Source organism: Pecten maximus, chromosome 10 (assembly GCF_902652985.1).
Source record: "Pecten maximus chromosome 10, xPecMax1.1, whole genome shotgun sequence".
In the NCBI taxonomy this organism is placed as follows: Eukaryota; Metazoa; Mollusca; class Bivalvia; order Pectinida; family Pectinidae; genus Pecten; species Pecten maximus.
This window is the reverse complement of record NC_047024.1, coordinates 31,620,504-31,643,509: the sequence shown is the minus strand read 5'-3', so window position 1 is coordinate 31,643,509 and position 23,006 is coordinate 31,620,504. Positions and strand designations below refer to the sequence as shown.

Below are 23,006 nucleotides of genomic sequence, written 5' to 3'. Positions count from 1 at the left end.
TTTTGATTAATAAGACTGTGATATAACTTCACTACTATTCACTGTGTATATTTTGTATTTTTACTTTTATCTGACGCATGTATTTTTACTAGCAAGTGGACAATGTGGTATGTATTCATCCTCAATAAAAAAAAAGTTTATTATTATCATTACAATCTTACCGATAATAAGTATCTTATTATGATGTATTTAACATGCTGCAGTATCTATCTCCAGTTTTTATTGAAGAATTAAAAAAATATGTGTGAGCATGCATTGGGTTTTAATACTTTTTTATGTAGGGAAAACAAATCTCTCTTTGAAAAATCACTCGACAGAGTCCGAGTGCATACACCCCAACAGAAACGATATGGGCATGATTTTTTCCAATTTATATTAACATCATCTTTGATCGTTGACTTTCAAGTCTGAAGAATGTAGTATTCCAATCAAATATTATTTAGTAACAGTGACCTTCAGGAGCACAAGGTAGAGAACTTGACAAAGTCTTATAAGCGTAATCAGCTCAGCAGATTTCAAAATATATTGTACATGTACTTCAACTGATTTTTTTATTTATAGAAACAGGGAAATTGACATTTGACCTCTTGGCATGAAATAGTACAACAACCAAACAATGGGCTTTATAGACATGTATCAATCACCTGCTTCTCTGGACCTATTGCCTTTTGAGAAAAATAGTGTTTAAACATTTAAGCATGTTTGACACATGTGAAATTGAATTTATGTCAAGGTCGTTCATTTTAACAAATTTTGTATCACTTCACCTCAGCATACTACAGGCCCAATATCAGGTATATTGGCTTCTTGGTTATTGAGTCGACAGAAATCAACGTTTTTGTATGTCTGGCCCATATGAACTATATTGTAGGAAAATATAATTCATTCAAGCAAACATGGAAGCCTTTCGGGCTGGCGATTGATATGAAAATTGACAGACAGATACCTTTTTACTTTAGTGCACCACATCTCATGATTTGGGACCATAACTACAAAATGTGCATGTGAATTGTAGAATCACCCTTCTGGGTCTCACCCCTTCCCCTTGGGAGCCAGTAGAATGCTACGAGAGAAACTCAAGTCTCTTAAACAAAATTCAGCCCAACCAAGTAATGTTCCAGACCAATTTTAAAAACATTTTGATCATCAAGTTAGCCTAACAGAAAAAGAACTTTGCAACAATATATTTTGCATGCCCAGCATCATCAGTATTGGAAGTTTAAATAACCTTGGAAATTCACTAAAACATATTGTTAAAGTAAAAAGGAAGTGGCAGCGAATGTCTGTATATATTATAGAGGCATTCAAAATACGTAAGCATTGCAAGGCAAAAAACATATTTCGCAAATCAAACAATTCTTAAAATTCACCTACAAATGACAACATTTTACCCCAAGGAAACTGGAAATATAGAGATGAGAAGAACCTTTTGAAGATATTTAACGAAAAGAAATGTAAAGAATCATGTGAGTGACTGTAGCTCACAAAGAGATTACCAAAAGAAAGACAAGTATTCATAAGTATACAAATAAGCAAGTGAAAACCTTCTTATACAAAAGTTATATCTGATTGATATGAATAAGTCCCTAACACAAACATCCACTCCTACATTTACAAAGGAAAGTAAAACAACCATAACGATAAAATGTTGAAGTCTTGTACAAAAATGAATCTGTAACGTTTCGCCTCTTTTGTGATTCCAGATTTCTTGAACATGGTGAATTATATAACATCATGTTAAAAGAGATTCAACTAAATAACAAATTACATTTTACAACCATCGATATAATCAGATGCATAACAATAAAACAAACAAGAAAGGGGCACGGACCTTCAAATTAGAGTTAATCCAGCTCTGAATTTAGTACGTGATGATCTATCATTTAAGGATGTGTTTCTTAACCAAAGTGAAAAACTTTTGATAGCTTGTCAGTGTCTAACTTCCGATGTTGTGACCAGAGAAAAAGTTCTGGCTACTCATTATGAGTAGCATCAAGGGATTTGACCTGTAAGAAGGCGAGATGGACAAAACTAATAAAATATGTGTATTAAAATCGGGAAAAAATTATTGAAGTGTCATGTCAACGAGTGTTTGCGGTTTTACACGCCAATGTTAATGTGAACTTGATCAGAAACGGTTTCGTAATAAAGCAAGTTCATTTTTTGTTTATGTTCGAGTGGGTTAAAGAGATATAATCTTTTTATAATCTTTCTTAGACACAGTATTCTAAAATAAATGATATAAATTTTCCAGTCTCTAAAGTATCAGCAAGTTCATGACATCAGGAAAGTACATGTTTAATTGTCTCAATGACATGTCAACAAATAATATGATGAGGAGTGCATTGGATGTTGAAAGCTTAATTTCTTCATTGTTGTCAAATTTTCAAGAATCAGATTCTAAGTAGACCTTTCTTTTACATATATAATTTTAAGAACTTGCAAATATTTACAAAACCCATAAATACAAATTCCTATTCCTTCTACAGAAAACTGTTTGGATATACAGAGATGGACTAAAGGTAGAAATAAAATCTGGTAATTCTTGTTTTATCGACTAAATCTTACATCATCATAATGTGTTTACACAGTATATCATAGGCCTCACACAACTAAATCAGCCAATCAGCTGCTGTTTCCCCTATTACAAGTCCCTAGTGAACATTTTTTCCGAGGTTTGTCGCTATTTTCTTGAGAAATGAAAACGTGGAATAGGTACCTCCTATATAATATTACGAGCAGCAGAATTTATCTCTTAATACTTAAAAACAAAAATATACACTCCTACTGAAAATAGAATGGACTAGGTAGTAGTAGGACTACTAATGAAAAGGGCGGGGCCAGGAACCCTGTCTTTTGAGTGCCATTGTTTTCTAAGGCGCATAGCCAGCGTAGACTCCCATACACCCGTGCATCCACATCGTTTTCCATTTTTTTTTCAAGATAGAATTGATTCCAGAAGACCAAGGAGAGTATAACTCTCATGGGAATTTTCTTGGAAAGCATTTCCCAGAATGCTCCTAGAAGACTTGGGTCGCTACGCGTCCCTCGAAAGTATTGCATCCACATTGTTTCTATCGCATCTGGTTTACGAGAGAAAATTATGATGGAAAAGTGACTCGTAGAGTACAATTTGTATATGCATCATCATAAGAAGTAATATAGTAGTTCTGTATGATGCTATGTTGATTGATTCAATGGCAATTTCTGACGGAATTATGCTTCCTTGATTAGTGATTACTATTTTGAAGATTGAGTAAATCGTAAGATACCCTTTGTCGACTGCGCTATCTAAGTGTAGCGTAATGAAGTATAATCGACAATTAGTACCCAGCAATGATGATGGCATTTGATCAAATAATTCGAAGTAGAAATTCCTAGTTCAAGGATTTGTATGTCCATAAATTTTTTTACCGAGTAAAATTACAAAACAAAAAGGTTATCAATTTTGTTGTTAATTTTGAAAATGAATGATATGTCAAATTTTATCATTATGATGATTATACTATACATTTATTTTATAACTAATTTCTTTAAAGATTATTGTAACAATACCAAATTGAAACCTCACTATTAAAATGCATATATTCATTTTACAGAATTTGATATATACGTATGACAAAGGTGTTAATTTCTAATTTTATTGTTGGCTTCAGAACAGTCAAACAGAGAACTAAATAATTTATGTGTTAGGTCTCCGACTCAAAGGAATCTTTTGAACAACACTGGTGTATCAATTGTGTAATGGTGAGACAGTGTATGTTAGCATACTAAACATCGTGATTTACCGATTGTAAAGGTCTGAATGGTAAAAAATATCATTGCTTGTGACTATTTCATCATGTTTTATGTACTATAAACCTTTTTTTTTCTCTACGCAACATGCATTACTTGCGTTTTATAACAAATATTTGTGTAATACAATTGCATATTTGAAACATCATTTCTAAGGAAATAAAAAAGAATCAAATTCACAGACGTTTTAGTGCTAGTATTTTATTAAGTAGATGAGATATGCTCCCTGATGGTAGATGTTCAGACAGATGAAACATGCCTCCCTTATGGTAGATGTTCAGTTTAGATGAAATATATCTCCATTATGGTAGATTTTCAGACAGATGAAGACAGATTAAGTATGCCTCCCTGGCTCATCAGTAATGTAGATTTTTACATAAAAGATAAGATTTTGTTGAATTGGTGATCATAACTCCTCCGTGGGATCAACATTCAGACATACAACCTCAAATTATGATTGACTGGGATCAACATTCAGACATACAACCTCAAATTATGATTGACTGGGATCAACATTCAGACATACAACCTCAAATTATGATTGACTGGGATCAACATTCAGATATACGACCCGAAATGGTAACTCGTCAGTGGGGGAAACACTTATAAACATACAATCGGAAATGTTAGCTCGTCAAAAAGGAAAAAAAACAACAACAACAACAAAGAAACTAACATGGTAAGATATTTTTTATTCTTGTGGTGGTAAATATTTAGAAAAAATGGTTTCCTGCAGGTCTGTCGTGTATATCAAACCAAAATCAGCAGTGGATATGCTGCTGTTTATTGTGTATATATTAAAACACAAAATACAACAAAGGAACTAACATTTTTGATTCTTGTAGTGATAAATATTAAGAAAAATAGAATTAAGCTATAACAAAGGATAACAAATATCAGGTGGTAGTGCCAAATCAGATAAATATTGCGTAAGAAATCAACAATGTTTTTTTTTTGCCAGATAAAATAAGGCGATTTTTTGGTAGTATCTGAAACTTCTAAATTTTACATTTAAACCATAAAACATGTTTTGCATTAATAAAAGCATAACACTAATGCACTTAACAAAGACTGTGAAACTAAACCAGCAAGTCATAGATAAATACAGTGTAACTACAAAACATGTCATTCATGCAACAGTTGTACGACGGAATATCGATATAAGTTGAATACAGTGTTACTACAAAATTTGTCATTCATGCAACAGTTGTACGACGGAATATCGATATTAGGTAGATACATTGTTACTACAAAATATGTCATCCATACAACAGTTGTACGCCGGAATATCGATATTAGGTAAATACATTGTTACTACAAAATATGTCATTCATGCAACAGTTGTACGACGGAATATCGATATTAGGTAAATACATTGTTACTACAAAATATGTCATCTATACAAGTACAGCAGTTGTACGACAGAATATCGATATATTCTGTCATACGAGTGGAATATATGTCATATTCAACAGTAAACAATTCACTTTTTCTTTTTATTGCATTTTATGTTAAAAACTAAATTTAAAAAAGTAGGGGAATCAGTTACATTATTCATGATGTCTCATTAATTGTGATGTAACTACACGTCTGTGAACTTGACGGCGCTGTTTTGAAAGAACTGATCAGATCAATTTAAGCGTATCTACTGTTATCGAAGAATTTGTGAATATTTTGTCAAAAAAATAGTCTGAATGTTTTAGAAATACAGCAAGATAACCCAACAATCGGCAAGTTACAATGAGGTGAATACTAAGGTTCGCTCTGATTGGTCAAAAACAAAAAACAGATTTTCACTGTAAACCTTTTATTTTCACTAAAAAATCTAATGCTCTATTGAAAATATAAGTTTTATCCTTTTGATAAATTTCTATATTTCACTCGCAAAAAAAACCTGGAAAAGGTCCACTGGGCACGTACTTACAAATATCACACTAGTAAATACTTTTGCAAGAACCACATGATATTGAACTTAGGTTCTAATATCATTCTAATAAATATGGTAGATATTAATAACAGTATGCTGCAGGACAAATACTTAGACATTCTACTTATTCAACGTGTTTAAAAACTTGATTCATGGTGAAGAGACAACGGAGGACTGACGCGGCACCTTGGTAAGCACGTGGGGCTCTAATTGACAGCTATTTTTAGATTAGTTTGATCTGTTGATCACGAGACTGGTAGCCAGAAGTGATCTTAATTTTGATCCCTTGCGGCGAAATTATAATAAATATGTAATTAATCATACCCTCTGTCACATACCTTATGTAAATTACAGATACCTTTAACATAACGTCAGTTTTAACCACGGATTGTTGGCAATATCCAGGGGAGCCATGTACTTTAATATTTCAAAGTCGTCTCCTTCTTTTACGAGTATCAACCTGACATAGGTGTTATATCCAATTCTTTGATCAGTTACTCCTGCATACAGTTTCACATTCCCATAAATTGCCGTATGACACTCGCGATAGGAATCTTACTCGTTGTTTACCATACGGAGATCCCGGTTTTAAAGAGTGTAACAAAACCACAGCCCATTAAGTACCAGAATAGGGCGCTGATTTACTAACCACATCTAGTCTGAGGAAGGCTTGTATACCTGTGACTTCAGGATGTATTATCGTCTTATTCAAAATTAACTTGCAGCTGAAATTGCATGGGAGAAATAAGTAGATCTTTCTGTAAGTGAACCGTGCTTTCTTAACATAATATTTAATTCTAGAAGTAGGTCAGTGAAATAGAAATGTCAAAGTACTTTCGCTTTCGTTCTTCTTATAGAGCAACCAGTCTGTCAGTGTTGGCAATTACGGAATGGAGGTGTACTCGGGATGCACAGTGGCGCTTATTGTTAAAAAATATTTGTTTAAGTAGGTAAAAGGATAAAAGGGTGTTTTGAAGAAGTATGTGTTTACGAGGACTTCAATGACTCAATGTGGTATGTCAACTTCGCCAGCAAAGGGTGTTCAATACGATACTCTTCTTAGTATCGTATTGAACACCCTTTGCTGGCGAAGTTGATGGTATGTGTGCCTTGAAATCCTCTAGTGTGGTGCATTGTACTGCTGCTACCGAGAGGAGGTTCCATTGTGTGTGGCAAAAAGGACAATTTGTATGCGTCTTTGGTAGCAGATAATGATGTTCTTGTCTTGTCTGGTGTGGAAGATTTTACTGTAGGCTACTGTATGGCTACATTTGTGTATGATTTTATCAAATAGTATGTTTCTTTTTTGTGCAGTGATGGCCAACTTAGGTTTTCCAGCATGTCTTGTGCTGAGCTTGTGTTGTGGTATCCGTTTGTACGTATCGCGCTGCTCTGCGTTGTATTTTTTGCATCTGGTTAATTTAGTTTGAGATCCCTATAGAAGAGAAATATTCCAGTTTATGTCTAACAATGACCTTGTATGCGTGTTCATTGATGTGCTGTGAGTTGAATTTTAGATTCCGTCAAAAATATCCTAGTGATGTGTTTGCAGAGGATGTGATGTTGTTTATATGCTTTGTAGTGTGACGCCTAAGTACTTCTGTGCGTGTGTTAGATGTAGATATGATTTGTCGGGGTAAAAGGTCATCAGACAATCATGTTGCCATGTGCCTTCTTGTTATTTACTATTTTGTACATAATACCGTCGTCTGTAGTTTGGTAGGCCATTTATGTATATGAGGAACAAGATGGGACCCAAACAGTTTCCTTGGGGTACTCCTAATGTTACTGATATTTTATCTGAGCGTTTTCCCTAAAGTAGTAATGTTTGGGTGCGGTGTGTTAGGAAGTCTGTAATGCCTGCGAGCGTGCTCCCTGTTATCCCATAGTATTTGAGTTTGTACTGTAGTCTTTTGTGTTTGACTTTGTCGAAGTATTTGGCAAAGTCCATTATGATAGTTTCTGCTTGTGTGTTTGTATCAGAAATTGTGCAAGGTCATGGGTGAATGTGGCGAGTTGTGTTGCAAAAGATCTTGAAGAACGGAATCCGTGTTGTAGGTTATATAGAATGTAACTGTTCTCCATGTGTTTCATTATTGCGTTTGTGACGACGTGTTCCATGATTTTACATGAGATGCAGGTGAATGACATGGGGCGATATTTTGTGGAGTTGTATTTGTCTCCTTTTTTGTAGATGGGACTGACATTTGCATGTTTCCAGTTGGGTAATGTGATTTGCAATGGTATGTTGGGAGTTCTTTAAGAATTTTGCTGTGGATTTGGTCTGGTCCCGCTGACTTGTCGGGGTTTCTGTTCTTTAGTTGTTTTTCTATACCATTGCAGGTAAGTTGTATTTCTGGCATGATAGTGTTTGACGAGGGTCCTTTGCCTCGGATGTCTTTTTTGACTTTTTCTGTGGTGAAGGCAGATTAAAATTGTACTTTAGAATGTTTGCCTTTGTGGTAGTGTCTGTAGTGTGTTGTCTTTTTTTGTAGCGCATGTATGTCAGTGGTTTCTTTTCGTTCTAATGTGTGTGAATAGTTTGTTTGCATTGCGTGAGGTGTTTCTTATATTGGTATGTCTTTGATCCTTTTTTCAATGTAGGTGCGATGATGTGCATTTCGCATGTGCTTTTGTTATTCAGCCTTTGTTGTTCGATTTGGAGTGAAGGCGTTAGGTTTATGACGCGACGGGGGTTGTTGTTATCGATGGGATGTTTGTTAGTGAGGAGTTTTTTCCGATACATATGGGGTTGTTGATAGATTGCAATGGATCGTGATTAGTTCAATCAATTATTTACAGATGATTTCCAAAGACATCAGGTATACTTAGAAGTTTGTACAATTTTACATACAAGTTTGTAGATTCAACACTGTGGTAAAACCACCTTCCTCGTTGTTGCCATGACAGCCAATCTAAGCCGCGATCACGAATGCACTGACAAAGTAAAAGTTGAAGTCTTTTGTGCAACATGCCGTTTTTTCTTTAAAATACATTCACACCTCATATTGATTGAGATTATTTTACCATACCTGATCAATTGAAATATAAGAAAACTAACAAAAACACTTAAAAACACAGAATGAAACCTTGGTGTCAGGCAGTGCAGACACAACGCGGGATCTGTAAACAATGTGACGTCATCGGAATGTACAAGTTGCAACAATGTGCAACAACAACAAAAAATGTATATTTTACATGAATACACTAATGAGCAACAAACTGGGACGCAACATTAATCCACATACGTCATAAAAAGAGATGCTACATTAACGGTAGAAATACGACGACGAAAATGTATATTTTATAATATATATCTATAGTGCATGACGTCACTTTGGAATTCAAGAGATCACAGAACTGGGTTAGTGCAAGATAGTTTAGGACAGTGAGATACGATTTAAGATCAACATGGCCCCTACCAAGATGAAACTGGAGTGCCATGGATGCAATAATATTTAGCATAACATTCACATGGAAAACGAAGAAAAAACAAAAACAAAACAAATAGTTGGACACTTCAGAGTGCTGTTAATTTATTTAAGGCAACAGCAGATAGTCATAATGTCACGTCAATGAAATACAGGTTTGCTGTCCTAAAACTGTCAATCTTTTTGTCGGGACCATATATATAAATTGAAAAAAAGTGTACCCTCGTGCTTCATATCGTACTGCATGAATTCGATATGCTTAAATTGAACCAGCTAGCTTCGTTGATCTTAGGATCGTAAGGGTCTTACTTCCTGATAAAATTTGCAGTTTGGCAAATAACAACAGGCAAATAGATTCACATTCCACACAGTTTTATTAAATAAATATATAAATATGTAATCGTAGTGACAACTGGGTCATATACTACGGCAACATGAGAGCGTTGACAAGGCCTATCTATCAATAAGTTAATGTGTAAATTATAAAACAAATGACGAACTTAGAGAAAAGGTGGATATTTTACATATATATATATGTATATTATAAATAAAAGAACAGCTTTAAAATCAGTAGACTATTAAAGGTAGTGCTCCGAGTGGGCATGTGGTAAATAACAAACCTAATTTAATTCATGCAGTGAATACGCTTGCTATTTATTGTGTATAGATTGATATGTACATTTTATCAACATAATTAAAACACGGAAATCAAAATATTGGCAAAGCACTTTTGATTCATGCTGTGGTAAAAAATTAGAAGAAAGAAGAGACAAATAAACAAATAATCACGAACATGTAATATCACATATGGAAGTATCAGATTACATAAATATTGCACAAGAAATCAAGAAAGTCTTGTCTTCTTGTATCATTGGTCTCGCTAAATAATTATAATTGCACGCCAAGCTGGTAGTTATTGAGTTATTGATAAGTTGTATGTCATTTGGCTTATGACACCATGTTCTTCAGCAATATTGTCACTTTTTGACAGATAAAACATGACATTATTTTGTGGGTATCTGGAAGTTCTAATCTTACATTAAAACCATAAAACATACTTAGTATTGATGAAACATACTACTGAACAAAGGCTAGGCCATAATATACCATGAAGACATAGGTGTAACTAGAATATGTCATCCATGCAACCGTTCAAATTTATTCACCACAAACAACTCTATTATGATTGTCGAGTTTTTCATTTTCTTTAAATAACCCTACCCCCCCCCCCCCCCCCCCCCCCCCCCCCACACACACACACACACACACACCACACACATAAAATTGGTATGTGTCGGTCACGTAATCTTAGTTGAAGATCCTAAGTGCGCGGCTAGAGGCTTCCTACCGGTGTCAGTTTGTGGTTCTCGGGAAGCTGAGAATCGCCTCAGTCTATGCTGCCGTGGCTGTGTCTCTAAGCAAGATAATTTTCAATAATTGCTAAGTATAGCATGCGACTGGTATTTGACCGTTGTTTAAAAAGTTCAATTCTTCTTTTCTCCATTGCCAATCGAAAGTTTTGTATTTGTGTTAGTCAGATATAAATCCTTGCCTCGTAAATTTTACAACCGAGTCCTTTCCTTTCTGTACTCTGCATGGATTTAACTGCAACAAAGACATTATTCTGTGAAATGTTATAACTACAACCACTGGTTGTTAGGAATATAATCTGAAAGTATGTTGTTCACCATGAGGATGCGATTCAACTGGTATAGTTATACTCATCTACCTATGTAAAAATTGAGGATTGTAAGAATTTCCTTTTCGTCTAGAGGTAAGATGAATTCGAGGCCCAGCATGGGCACGGTATTTGGCATTATCTCTTCCTAGTATATGTATAAAACAGCAGATATGTGAATTACTACAGGAGTTGATAATATTATATCATATCGGCTAGAAAAAAAAATCTCTTCAGCTTGATTGATCAAGTGGGAAATTAGTTACCAGAGGTTCCGGGTTTGATCCCTAACTGAGGAATTAAACTATATATTTTATATAATTCATCATCTCGACTGTCACCTCTCATATGAAAATTTAAGTATACATACCATTATTGCAACTGATCCCAGAGACAGTCACTGACATCGATTGGGTAGGGGATGTAGATTTCCACCCAGGTTGGTCTACACGCAACTCTGTATTCATCAGTCAGTGTTAACCACGGATTTTTGGCAATATCCAAGAGATCCATATACTTTAATATTTCAAAATCGTCTCCTTCTTTTACGAGCATCAACCTGACATAGGTGTTGTAGTATCCAACTTTTTGATCAGTTACTCCTGCATAGAGTTTCACATTTCCTCCAAGTTGCTGTATGACACTATCTATAGGAATCCTCACTCGTCTATTACCATACGGAGAAATCGTTGGCAAATTTCCGTTATAGAGAGTGGCACAGAACCACACCCCTTTAGGTACCAGTTCACGGTGTTGATTTACTAGCCACATCCATTCTGAGGATGGGTTGTGTACCTGTGGTTTCAGGATATTGTCTTCTTTTATCCTAGCTTCATTTCCTGCTGATGTTGTATGGTAGAAAAACGTTGGTCTATCCATTATAAACTCGTGATTTCAAAGAGTTCTGATGTTTTCGGTTCTATCCGGAGAGAATATATATATGATGTGAAATGCTATGACGTAATTAAGTTCCAAGAACGTATCATACATGTATGTGCGTGTTTACTACTACAATTGTTTCTTTCAAATCATCTCAATATTAAAGGAAAACATGCGATCGACGCACTCCTCTCCTTCTCAGAACTCTGACATAATAGTTAACCCTAAATTAGGTCAGTGATAGGCAGACGTACTTTCGCTTTCGTTCTTATCGCTTCAGAGTAATGACGACTGACTGTATTGCACTTTTTGAATTGTGTTATACTAATGCAAATAAGTCTCTCATACATTCTGGTACCAAGACCCTTTTGATAGAACCCCTATTACTTAGACCCCCCTTAAATTACCTCCATCAATCAAATTAGGTAGTTTCGGAACTCTAGGGGGAATCTGAACTCCTTGCTGAGGAACGTACCTATAGAACGAAAGCGAAAGTACTTCTATATTTATTAAATATTATGGCAGATTTCTACGAAGGAAAAGAGTGGAACCAATTACTTAAATATTTCTTAGATTTGCATAAGTTCGAGGGAAAGCATATCACGACAGAACGAGGAATTGTGTAAAAGATACTGATGACTGAATCGAAAGCACCAAAATAAATTTAGAAACAAAGCTCAATAACCATACAACTTCATCCACTAATGAAGCTCCGATAAGAACAAATCTTGACGCCACAGGTACGAAAACCTTCCTCATGATTTTTATTTTTACGATACAATAAAAAGGGGAATACAAGAATACGTATATGGTTATAATACAAACTGTGAAATTTAAAGTTTTAAATAAAGGAAGAATATGCGTTTTTGGATTTGGAGATAGATAAATCTGTCATAACAAATAACGAAAACATTGAAATATTTATATGAAAAAGGAGGCAAAGGTAGAAAATACTATATCTGTTGATAATAAATCTAATATATTTTTTTTATTCGTCAAATGGTACCGCGAAATTCAGATTGTACTGTTAATCCACTTCAAAACACTTCTTTAACGTTGTAGCCATTTCATAATATGTCACCCTGGTCAGTATCAGCCGCTGTATACCGCTCGGTATATTTTATCATGCCATATCTCACCTCTCAAATGTATACATACCTGTACCTGATCCCAGACAACTACTGACGGTGATTAAATACGCGATGTAGATTTCCACCCAGGTTGGTGTACGTTCAACTCTGCATCCACAAGTCAGTATTAACCCTGGGTTGTTGGCAATATCCAGGGGAGCCATGTACTTTGGTATTTCAAAGTCGCTTCCTTCTTTTACTAGCATTAATCTATCATAGTTATTGTATCAAACCTTTCGAATAGTTACTCCTTCATATTGCATAACAAAGTCTGTGGCCTTATGGACGTTCAATCCGTGGATAATTAAAATCATAACAAGGTATCTCAAGCGATATGAATCTCGTCATCACTGATCAATATAAAAAGAGATGTTATATTAACGGTAGAAATACGACGACGAAAATACATCTCTATAATATTTCTATAGTGTATGACGTCAATTTGGAATTCAAGAGATCACAGAACTGAGTTAGTGCAAGAAAGTTGAGGACATTGAGATACGATTTTAGTTCAATATGACCCCTACCAAGATCAAATTGGTGTGTCATGGATTCAGTAATAGTTAGCATAACATGCACATGGAAAAAGAAGGGAAAATGATAGTTCACTTCACTTTAGAGTGCTGTTAATTTATCTAAGGCAACATCAGATAGTCATTATGTCACGTCTATATGATACCATATACGTCTTTGTTACCATATTCAAGTTCAATAGAAAATCGGGACTATGTTAAAACATATATTTTAAGATACATATGAGTTTACTACAATACTGTTTACAGAATGAATTACGTTATTTGAAACTATGGATTCAAACGATTCTATTTATATATGACGATCTATATATTTACATGTCATTATTGTATAAAAGGACTTTCAAATAACCCGGCTTGTTGAACCTTATTGAAGCCGGTACATTGAGCAGGTTCTTACTTGAAACATCACCAGCTAGGTTCGCTGATCTTAGGATCGTAAGGGTCTTACTTCCTGATAAAACTTGAAGCTTGGCAAATAACAACAGGCAAATAGATATGCAGCCCATACATTTTTATTGAATAAATATATAAAAATATAATCATAGAAAATAGAAATAAAAGCGACAAATAAACAAATTTTCACGTTATATCACAGATGGAAGTATCAAATCAAATAAATACTGCACAGGAAATCAAGATAGTCTTGTCTTCTTGTATCATTGGTCTAGCGAAATAAGGATAATTACACGTCAAACTGGTAGTTATTGACTTATTGATAAGTTATATGTCTGTATCTAGATTTGGCTAAAGACACGATGTTCTTCAGCAATATTGTCACTTTTTGGCAGATAAAACATGACGTTATTTTGCGGGTATCTGGAAGTTCTAATCTAAACATTAAAACCATAAAACATACTTAGTATTGATAAAACATACTACTGAACAAAGACTAGGCCATAATATACCATAAAGACATAGGTGTAACTAGGCTATGTCATCCATGCAACAGTTCAAATTAATTCACCACAAACAACTCTATTATGATTGTCGAGTTTTTCATTTTCTTTAAAACCTTAACCTCAGCCCCCTCAAACACACAAACACACACACCACACAACATAAAATTTATATGTGTCGGCCACGTAATCTTAGTTGAAGATCCAAAGTGCGTGGCTCAAGGCTTCCTATCCGTGTCGGTTTGTGGTTCTCGGGAAGCAGAGAAACGCACCAGTCCCCAGTCTATGCTGTCGTGGCTGTGTATCTGGGCAAGACACTTATCAATAATTGCTAAGGATGGCATACGACTAGCCTGTATTTGACCGTTGTTTAAAAAGTTCAATTCTTCTTTTCTCTATTGGCAATCGAAAGTTTTGTATTTGTGTTTGTCAGATATAAATCCTTGCCTCGTAAATTTTACAACCAAATCCTTTCCTTTCTTTACTCTGCATTTGACTGCAACAAAAACATTATTCCGTGAACTATTATAACTACAAACACTGGTTGTTAGGAATATAATCTGAAAGTATGTTGTTCACCATGAGGATGCGATTAAACTGGTATAGTTTTACTCATCTACCTATGTAATAATTGGAGATTGTCAGAATTCCCTTTTCGTATAGAGGAAAGATCTGTTCGAGGCCCAGCATGGGCACGGTATATGTATCAAACAGCAGAAATGTGAATTACTACAGGAGTTGATAATATTAAATTATATCGGCTAGGAAAAACCCATCTCTATGGCTCGATTGATCAAGCGAGAGACTAGTTACCAGAGGTTCCGGATATATATTTTATGTAATTCATCATTTTGACTGTCACCTCTCATATGTAAATGTATGTATACATACCATTATTACAACTGATCCCAGAGACAGTCACTGACATCGATTGGGTAGGGGATGTAGATTTCCACCCAGGTTGGTCTACACGCAACTCTGTATCCACCAGTCAGTGTTAACCACGGATTGTTGGCAATATCCACGGGAACCATGTACTTTAATATTTCAAAAGTGTCTCCTGTTTTTACGAGCATCAACCTGACATAGGTGTTAAATCCTACGTTTTGATCAGTTACTCCTGCATAGAGTTTCACATTTCCTCCAAGTTGCTGGATGACACTATCTATAGGAATCCTCACTCGTCTATTACCATACGGAGAAATCGTTGGCAAATTTCCGTTATAAAGAGTGGCACAGAACCACACCCCTTTAGGTACCAGTTCACGGTGTTGATTTACTAGCCACATCCATTCTGAGGATGGGTTGTGTACCTGTGGTTTCAGGATATTGTCTTCTTTTATCCTAGCTTCATTTCCTGCTGATGTTGAATGGTAGAAAAATGTAGGTCTGTCCATTATTGAATCGTGATTTCAAAGTGTTTTGATGTTTTCGGTTCTATCCGGAGAGAATATATATATGATGTGAAATGCTATGACGTAATTAAGTTCCAAGAACGTATCATACATGTATGTGCGTGTTTACTACCACAATTGTTTCTTTCAAATCATCACAATATTAAAGGAAAACATGCGATCGACGCACTCCTCTCCTTCTCAGAACTCTGACATAATAGTTAACCCTAAATTAGGTCAGTGATAGGCAGACGTACTTTCGCTTTCGTTCTTATCGCTTCAGAGTAATGACGACTGACTGTATTGCACTTTTTGAATTGTGTTATACTAATGCAAATAAGTCTCTCATACATTCTGGTACCAAGACCCTTTTGATAGAACCCCTATTACTTAGACCCCCTTAAATTACCTCCATCAATCAAATTAGGTAGTTTCGGAACTCTAGGGGGAATCTGAACTCCTTGCTGAGGAACGTACCTATAGAACGAAAGCGAAAGTACTTCTATATTTATTAAATATTATGGCAGATTTCTACGAAGGAAAAGAGTGGAACCAATTACTTAAATATTTCTTAGATTTGCATAAGTTCGAGGGAAAGCATATCACGACAGAACGAGGAATTGTGTAAAAGATACTGATGACTGAATCGAAAGCACCAAAATAAATTTAGAAACAAAGCTCAATAACCATACAACTTCATCCACTAATGAAGCTCCGATAAGAACAAATCTTGACGCCACAGGTACGAAAACCTTCCTCATGATTTTTATTTTTACGATACAATAAAAAGGGGAATACAAGAATACGTATATGGTTATAATACAAACTGTGAAATTTAAAGTTTTAAATAAAGGAAGAATATGCGTTTTTGGATTTGGAGATAGATAAATCTGTCATAACAAATAACGAAAACATTGAAATATTTATATGAAAAAGAAGGCAAAGGTAGAAAATACTATATCTGTTGATAATAAATCTAATATATTTTTTTTATTCGTCAAATGGTACCGCGAAATTCAGATTGTACTGTTAATCCACTTCAAAACACTTCTTTAACGTTGTAGCCATTTCATAATATGTCACCCTGGTCAGTATCAGCCGCTGTATACCGCTCGGTATATTTTATCATGCCATATCTCACCTCTCAAAGGTATACATACCTGTACCTGATCCCAGACAACTACTGACGGTGATTAAATACGCGATGTAGATTTCCACCCAGGTTGGTGTACGTTCAACTCTGCATCCACAAGTCAGTATTAACCCTGGGTTGTTGGCAATATCCAGGGGAGCCATGTACTTTGGTATTTCAAAGTCGCTTCCTTCTTTTACTAGCATTAATCTATCATAGTTATTGTATCAAACCTTTCGAATAGTTACTCCTTCATATTGCATAACAAAGTCTGTGGCCTTATGGACGTTCAATCCATGGATAATTAAAATCATAACAAGGTATCTCAAGCGATATGAATCTCGTCATCACTGATCAATATAAAAAGAGATGTTATATTAACGGTAGAAATACGACGACGAAAATACATCTCTATAATATTTCTATAGTGTATGACGTCAATTTGGAATTCAAGAGATCACAGAACTGAGTTAGTGCAAGAAAGTTGAGGACATTGAGATACGATTTAAGTTCAATATGACCCCTACCAAGATCAAATTGGTGTGTCATGGATTCAGTAATAGTTAGCATAACATGCACATGGAAAAAGAAGGGAAAATGATAGTTCACTTCACTTTAGAGTGCTGTTAATTTATCTAAGGCAACATCAGATAGTCATTATGTCACGTCTATATGATACCATATACGTCTTTGTTACCATATTCAAATTCAACAGAAAATCGGGACTATGTTAAAACATAACTATTTTCAGATACATATGAGTTTACTACAATACTGTTTACAGAATGAATAACGTTATTTGAAACTATGGATTCAAACGAATCTACTAATATATGACGATCTATATATTTACATGTCATTATTGTATAAAAGGACTTTCAAATAACCCGGCTTGTTGAACCTTATTGAAGCCGGTACATTGAGCAGGTTCTTACTTGAAACAGCACCAGCTAGGTTCGCTGATCTTAGGATCGTAAGGGTCTTACTTCCTGATAAAACTTGAAGCTTGGCAAATAACAACAGGCAAATAGATATGCAGCCCATACATTTTTATTGAATAAATATATAAAAATATAATCATAGAAAATAGAAATAAAAGCGACAAATAAACAAATTTTCACGTTATATCACAGATGGAAGTATCAAATCAAATAAATACTGCACAGGAAATCAAGATAGTCTTGTCTTCTTGTATCATTGGTCTAGCGAAATAAGGATAATTACACGTCAAACTGGTAGTTATTGACTTATTGATAAGTTATATGTCTGTATCTAGATTTGGCTAAAGACACGATGTTCTTCAGCAATATTGTCACTTTTTGGCAGATAAAACATGACGTTATTTTGCGGGTATCTGGAAGTTCTAATCTAAACATTAAAACCATAAAACATACTTAGTATTGATAAAACATACTACTGAACAAAGACTAGGCCATAATATACCATAAAGACATAGGTGTAACTAGGCTATGTCATCCATGCAACAGTTCAAATTAATTCACCCCAAACAACTCTATTATGATTGTCGAGTTTTTCATTTTCTTTAAAACCTTAACCTCAGCCCCCTCAAACACACAAACACACACACCACACAACATAAAATTTATATGTGTCGGCCACGTAATCTTAGTTGAAGATCCAAAGTGCGTGGCTCAAGGCTTCCTATCCGTGTCGGTTTGTGGTTCTCGGGAAGCAGAGAAACGCACCAGTCCCCAGTCTATGCTGTCGTGGCTGTGTATCTGGGCAAGACACTTATCAATAATTGCTAAGGATGGCATACGACTGGCCTGTATTTGACCGTTGTTTAAAAAGTTCAATTCTTCTTTTCTCTATTGGCAATCGAAAGTTTTGTATTTGTGTTTGTCAGATATAAATCCTTGCCTCGTAAATTTTACAACCAAATCCTTTCCTTTCTTTACTCTGTATTTGACTGCAACAAAAACATTATTCCGTGAACTATTATAACTACAAACACTGGTTGTTAGGAATATAATCTGAAAGTATGTTGTTCACCATGAGGATGCGATTAAACTGGTATAGTTTTACTCATCTACCTATGTAATAATTGGAGATTGTCAGAATTCCCTTTTCGTATAGAGGAAAGATCTGTTCGAGGCCCAGCATGGGCACGGTATATGTATCAAACAGCAGAAATGTGAATTACTACAGGAGTTGATAATATTAAATTATATCGGCTAGGAAAAACCCATCTCTATGGCTCGATTGATCAAGCGAGAGACTAGTTACCAGAGGTTCCGGATATATATTTTATGTAATTCATCATTTTGACTGTCACCTCTCATATGTAAATGTATGTATACATACCATTATTACAACTGATCCCAGAGACAGTCACTGACATCGATTGGGTAGGGGATGTAGATTTCCACCCAGGTTGGTCTACACGCAACTCTGTATCCACCAGTCAGTGTTAACCACGGATTGTTGGCAATATCCAGGGGAACCATGTACTTTAATATTTCAAAATTGTCTTCTTCTTTTACGAGCATCAACCTGACATAGGTGTTAAATCCCTTTTTGAACAGTTTCTCCTTCATAGAGTTTCACATTTCCTCCAAGTTGCTGTATGACATTAGCTTTAGGAATCCTCACTCGTCTATTACCATACGGAGAAATCGTTGGCAAATTTCCGTTATAAAGAGTGGCACAGAACCACACCCCTTTAGGTACCAGTTCACGGTGTTGATTTACTAGCCACATCCATTCTGAGGATGGGTTGTGTACCTGTGGTTTCAGGATATTGTCTTCTTTTATCCTAGCTTCATTTCCTGCTGATGTTGAATGGTAGAAAAATGTAGGTCTGTCCATTATTGAATCGTGATTTCAAAGTGTTTTGATGTTTTCGGTTCTATCCGGAGAGAATATATATATGATGTGAAATGCTATGACGTAATTAAGTTCCAAGAACGTATCATACATGTATGTGCGTGTTTACTACCACAATTGTTTCTTTCAAATCATCACAATAATAAAGGAAAACATGCGATCGACGCACTCCTCTCCTTCTCAGAACTCTGACATAATAGTTAACCCTAAATTAGGTCAGTGATAGGCAGACGTACTTTCGCTTTCGTTCTTATCGCTTCAGAGTAATGACGACTGACTGTATTGCACTTTTTGAATTGTGTTATACTAATGCAAATAAGTCTCTCATACATTCTGGTACCAAGACCCTTTTGATAGAACCCCTATTACTTAGACCCCCTTAAATTACCTCCATCAATCAAATTAGGTAGTTTCGGAACTCTAGGGTGAATCTGAACTCCTTGCTGAGGAACGTACCTATAGAACGAAAGCAAAAGTACTTCTATATTTATTAAATATTATGACAGATTTCTAAGAAAGAAATGAGTGGAACCAATTAGTTAAATCTTTCTTAGAATTGCATGAGTTCTAGGTAACGCATTTCACAGCAGATCGAGAAATTTTGGAAATCGAAAGCACCAAAATAAATTTAAAAACAGAGCTCAATAACCATACAACTTCATCCACAAATGAAGCCTCTGATAAGAAAAATATCCTGACGTCACAGGTACACAGCTCTTCCTCAGACTTCATGATTTTTACGATACAATGAAAAGAGGAATACAAGATTACTGATACAGTTATAACAGATATGGTGATAATAAAAACTGTGAAATTTTAAGTTTTGAATAAAAGAAGAATATGTCTTAATGTATTAGGAGATAGATAAAACTGTCATAACAAATGACGAAAACATTGAAATATTAATATAAAAAAGAAGGCAAAGACAGAAAAGACTATATCTTTTGATAATAGATCTAATATTTTGTTTTTTATTTGTCAAATGGTACCTTGAAATTCAGATTGTGTTGTTTATCCACTTCAAAACACTTCTTCAACATTATAGCCACTTCATAATATGTCACCCTGGTAAATATCAGCCGCTGTATACCTCTCGGTATATTTTATTATGACATATCTCACCTCTCTAATGTATTCATACATGTACCTGATCCCAGATAACTACTGACGTCGATTAAAAATACGCGATGTAGATTTCCACCCAGGTTGGTCTACGTGCAACTCTGTATTCATCAGTCAGTGTAACCACGGGTTGTTGGTAATATCCAGGGGAGCCATGTACTTTAATATTTCAATATTGTTTCCTTTTTTCACTAGCATTAATCTATCATAGGTATTGTATCAAACTTTTTGAATAGTTACTCCTTCATATTGCATATCAAAGTCCGTAGCGTTATGGACGTTAAATCCGTGAATAGTTAAATTCATAACAAGGTATTTCAAGCGATATGAACCTCGTCACTATTTTTAATCACAACGTCACTGATAAATATCATAAAAATGATGCATTAATGGTAGAAATACGACGACGAGAATGTATATTTATAATATATCTATAGTACATGACGTCAATTTGGAATCCAAGAGAACATAGAACTGAGTTAGTGCAAGATAGTTTAGGACAGTGAGATACGATTAAAGTTCAACATAGCCCCTACCAAGATGAAATTGGTGTGCCATGGATTCAGTAATAATTAGCATAACATGCACATGGAAAAAGAAGAAAAAAATTATAAAAAAAAAAAAAATAACAGCTGGATTTCACTTTAGAGTGCTTTAATCTATTTAAGGCAACAACAGATAGTCATTTTGTCACGTCAATATAATACATATCAAAAGATTGCTGCCCTAAAACTATCAATCTTTTAGTTGGACCATATACAAATGTATATAAATTGAAAGTAAGTGTACCCTCGTGCTTCATATCGTGCTGCATGAATAGAACCAATCTGATATGCTTAAATTGAAGGAGAAGCGTTACCACATTCAAGTTTAATAGAAAATCGGGACCCATGTTAAAACATTGCTATTTTAAGATACAATATACATTTACAACATGTAGTCCTACAATTGTTTCTTTCAAATCATCTCAATATTATTGGGAAAGATGCGATCGACACACTCCTCTCCTTCTCAAAACTATGACATAATAGTTAACCCTCAAATAGGTCAGTGATAGGCAGATGTACTTTCGCTTTCATTCGTATCATTTCAGAGTAATGACGACTGACTGTATTGCACGTATTTGAATTGAATTATACTAATGCAATTAAGTCTCTCATACATTCTCGTACCAAGACTCTTTTGATAGAACCCCTATTACATAGACCCTCAAACATCACCTCCATCAATCGACTAAGGTAGCTTAGCTTTTATCATCCTTTCGGAACTTTAGGGGGAAATCGGAACTCCTTGCTGGGGAACGTACCTATAGAACGAAAGCGAAAGTGCTTCTACATTTATTGAATCTGATGACAGATTTCTACGAAGGAAAAGAGTGGAACCAATTAGTTAAATCTTTCTTAGATTTGCATGAGTTCTAGGGAAAGCATATCAAAGCAGAACGAGGAATTGTGTAAAAGTTACTGATGACTGAATCGAAAGCACCAAAATAAATTTAAAAACAGAGCTCAATAACCATACAACTTCATCCACTAATGAAGCCTCTGATAAGAAAAATATCCTGACTTCACAGGTACACAGCTCTTCCTCAGACTTCATGATTTTTACGATACAATGAAACGGGGAATACAAGATTACTGATACAGTTATAACAGATATGGTGATAATAAAAACTGTGAAATTTTAAGTTTTAAATAAAGGAAGAATATGTCTTAATGAATTAGGAGATAGATAAAACTGTCATAACAAATGACGAAAACATTGAAATATTTATATGAAAAAGAAGGCAAAGACAGAAAAGACTATATCTGTTGATAATAGATCTAATATTTTGTTTTTTATTTGTCAAATGGTACCATGATTGCAGATTGTGTTGTTTATCCACTTCAAAACACTTCTTCGACATTGTATACACATCATAATATGTCACCCTGGTAAATATCAGCCGCTGTATACCGCTCGGTATATTTTATCATGCCATATCCCACCTCTCTAATGTATACATACCTGTACCTGATCCCAGACAACTACTGACGTCGATTGGGTACGCGATGTTGATTTCCACCCAGGTTGGTCTACTTGCAACTCTGTATTCACCAGTCAGTATTAACCACGGATTGTTTGCAATATCCAGGGGAGCCACGTACTTTAATATTTCAAAATTGTTTCCTTCTTTTGCTAGCATTAATATATCATAGGTGTTGTAACAAGCCTTTTTAATAGTTACTCCTTCATATTG

At 35.0% G+C, this 23,006-nt stretch overlaps 3 long non-coding RNA genes across 3 annotated transcripts; all 3 read right to left on the bottom strand.

Annotated features, from left to right (window-relative positions):
- Nucleotides 1-9,508: 9,508 nt before the first annotated feature.
- On the bottom strand, nucleotides 9,509-11,950 carry LOC117336202. The gene is made up of 2 exons (XR_004534552.1): nucleotides 11,202-11,950; nucleotides 9,509-10,758 (listed from the first exon to the last, which is right to left on the bottom strand). It is a non-coding gene; the product is annotated as an uncharacterized LOC117336202 (long non-coding RNA).
- Nucleotides 11,951-13,870: 1,920 nt separating this feature from the next.
- On the bottom strand, nucleotides 13,871-15,882 carry LOC117336201. The gene is made up of 2 exons (XR_004534551.1): nucleotides 15,164-15,882; nucleotides 13,871-14,768 (listed from the first exon to the last, which is right to left on the bottom strand). It is a non-coding gene; the product is annotated as an uncharacterized LOC117336201 (long non-coding RNA).
- A 1,948-nt stretch (nucleotides 15,883-17,830) lies between these two features.
- LOC117336200 lies at nucleotides 17,831-19,771 on the bottom strand. The gene is made up of 2 exons (XR_004534550.1): nucleotides 19,124-19,771; nucleotides 17,831-18,728 (listed from the first exon to the last, which is right to left on the bottom strand). It is a non-coding gene; the product is annotated as an uncharacterized LOC117336200 (long non-coding RNA).
- Nucleotides 19,772-23,006: the final 3,235 nt, after the last annotated feature.